The 2801-nt window shown below is 44.4% G+C and overlaps 1 long non-coding RNA gene across 1 annotated transcript in view; it reads left to right on the top strand.

Moving 5' to 3' along the window:
* The first annotated feature begins 765 nt into the window (after positions 1–765).
* LOC116540990 overlaps positions 766–2801 on the top strand; it is a 3332-nt gene continuing 1296 nt past the window's right edge. The window contains exons 1-2 of the long non-coding RNA XR_004264677.1: positions 766–859; positions 1898–1903. This is a non-coding gene — a long non-coding RNA (uncharacterized LOC116540990). The remainder of the gene's footprint in view (positions 860–1897; positions 1904–2801) is intronic.

Raw genomic sequence — 2801 nt, 5'->3', positions numbered from 1 at the left:
CCTCACAACACACTGACTGACTTCCTCACAGCAAGCAGTCCAAGAGAGCTAGGCAGAAGCTATCTATAATGACTCTATAATCTAACCTTTGGCAGACACACACTAGCACATCCACCATTCTCTATTGGTCACACAGGGCCAGCGTCGAGGGCATGCAACCTGTGCAGTCACACAGGGCCGTATACTCAGGAAAGCCTGGTGCTTGGTTTAGAGCTCTGCTATTGCCATACCAATATTCTTTATAATTTTATCTTTGATTTTTTATTTTGCAAGTGAAATGGGACAATGAGGTACATTTTTGAGCAGAAGAGATACACACAATATGTGTGTCCAACACTTTTCCTTCCCACTTCATTTGCATACAGCATTAGCAATGCACAGTATTCTGCTGGGAGTTCAGTGAGACTCAAAGCAAAGACAAGATAAGCAGTCAGAATGTATAGGTAGAATATGCAAGTATCAGAGAGGATCCAAAATGGTCAAATAGGAAGAGCTCCAGAGTGCAGTTCCCAGCAAGAACAGTGCAGAGGGTGAGTGCCCACCACATTTCCAAACAAGTTATCACTGTCCACAGACCAGGAGATTCCCAGGCCAAAAAGCACCACGAGTTTTGAGTGCAGCGGTTTCAGCCAGTGCCGGGTCTGCACACAGAAACTCACACAAGTCTGGACAGCTGTTTCAACTGGCACCTGGAATGCCTGGGAGACAGAGCCACCCATTCAACTGAAAGGGAGTGGGCTAGGCAATCTGGCTTGGCAGGTATCACCCTCACAAAACAAACAATCTGAAATGCTCTGGATTGAGAGTTTTGCAGCAAGTGCAGCTGGACCCAGGATGGTCCACCTCAGTGGAGGGAAGGGTGTCCCCCGCTACTGAGGCAGTTCACACAGCAGCTGGGCAGAGCCTGCAGCAGCTCAGCAATGCCTCTGCTGTCAGACTGTGACTAGACCACTCTGTGCAGGCCAGGGCATCTATGAAAAAAGGAAGCAGGACGACAGAAACTTATAAATAAAGCCGACCTTGCTAGGACAGAGCACCTGGGAAAATAGGCGGTTATGAGTTCAGTTGTGGCAGACTTAAAGGTACCTGCCCAGCAGTTCTGCATGGAACAACAGAGCTCCCAGCACAGCACTTGAGCTCCTATAACAGACAGACTGTCTCCTCAAGCAACTCCCCAATCCCCATATACCCAAAGAGACACCTCATAAAGGAGAGCTCAGGCCACCATCTGGTGAATACCCTTCTGGGATGAGGACAGCAGAGGAAGAAACCAGCAGCAACCCTTGCTGTTCTGCAGCCTCCACGGGTGATCCCCAGGCAAGCCAAGGTCTGGAGTAGATCTCCAGTGGTCCTGCGGCAGAGGGACCTGACTGTTAGAAGGAAAACTAAGAAGCAGAAAGAAATAGCTTCAACATCAACAAAAAGGATATCCACTTAGAGACCCCATCCGAAAGTCACCAACTACAAAGACCATAGGTAGATAAAGCCACTAAGATAAGAAGAAAGCAGCACAAAAAGGATGAAAACACCAAAAAGCAGAATGCCTCTCCTCCTCCAAGGGATCGCAACTCCTCACCAGCTAGGGATCAAAGATGGATGGAGAATGAATCTGATGAACTGACAGAAACAGGCTTCAGAAGGTGGGTAATAACAAATTTCTCAGAGTTAAAAGAACATGTGCTAACCCAATGCAAAGAAACTAAGAACCTAGAAAAAAGATTAGATTAGATGCTAACTAGAATAAACAGCTTAGAGAAGAATATAAACGACTTGATGGAGCTAAAAAACACAGCATGAGAACTTCACAAAGCATACACAAGTTTCAATAGCTAAATCGACCAAGCAGAAGAAAGGATATCAGAGACTGAAGATCAACTCAATGAAATAAAATGAGAAGGCAAGAGTGGAGAAAAAAGAGTGAAAAGAAATGAACAAAGCCTCCAAGAAATATGGGATTATGTGAAAAGACCTAATATATGTTTGATAGGTGTATCTGAATGTGACAGAGAGAATGAATCCAAGCTGGAAAACACTCTTCAGGATATTATCCAGGAGAACTTCCCCAACCTAGCAAGGCAGGCCAATATTGAAGTCCAGGAAATACAGAGAATACCACAAAGATATTCCTTAAGAATAGCAACCCCAAGGCACATAATCATCAGATTCACCAGGGTTGAAACGAAGGAAACAATGCTAAGGGCAGCAAGAGAAAAAGGTTGGGTTACCCACAAAGGGAAGCCCATCAGACTCACAGCAGATCTCTCCGCAGAAACCCTGCAAGCCAGAAGAGAGTTGGGGCCAATATTCAACATCCTTAAAGGAAAGAACTTTCAACCTAGAATTTCATATCCAGCCAAACTAAGCTTCATAAGGGAAGGAGAAAGAAAATCCTTTATGGACAAGCAATTACTGAGAGATTTTGTCACCACCGGGCCTACCTTACAAGAGCTCCTGAAAGAAGCACTAAACAAGGAAAGGAACAACCAGTACCAGCCACCCCAAAAACGTACCAAATGGTAAAGACCATTGACACAATGAAGAAAATGTGTCAACTAACAGGCAGAACATCCAGCTAGCATCAAAATGGCAGGATCAAATTCACACATAACAATATTAACCTTAAATATAAATGGACTAAATGCCCCAATCAAAAGACACACACTGGCAAATTGGTTAAAAAGTTAAAACCCATTGGTGTGCTGTATTCAGGAAACCCATCTCACATGTAAGGATACACAAAGGCTCAAAATAAAGGGATGGAGGAAGATTTACCAAGCAAATGGAGAGCAAAAAAAAAGCAG

Source organism: Sapajus apella, unplaced genomic scaffold (assembly GCF_009761245.1).
Source record: "Sapajus apella isolate SASKATOON/1434 unplaced genomic scaffold, GSC_monkey_1.0 scaffold147, whole genome shotgun sequence".
NCBI lineage: Eukaryota > Metazoa > Chordata > Mammalia > Primates > Cebidae > Sapajus > Sapajus apella.
This window is presented reverse-complemented; position numbering and strand designations above follow the sequence as displayed.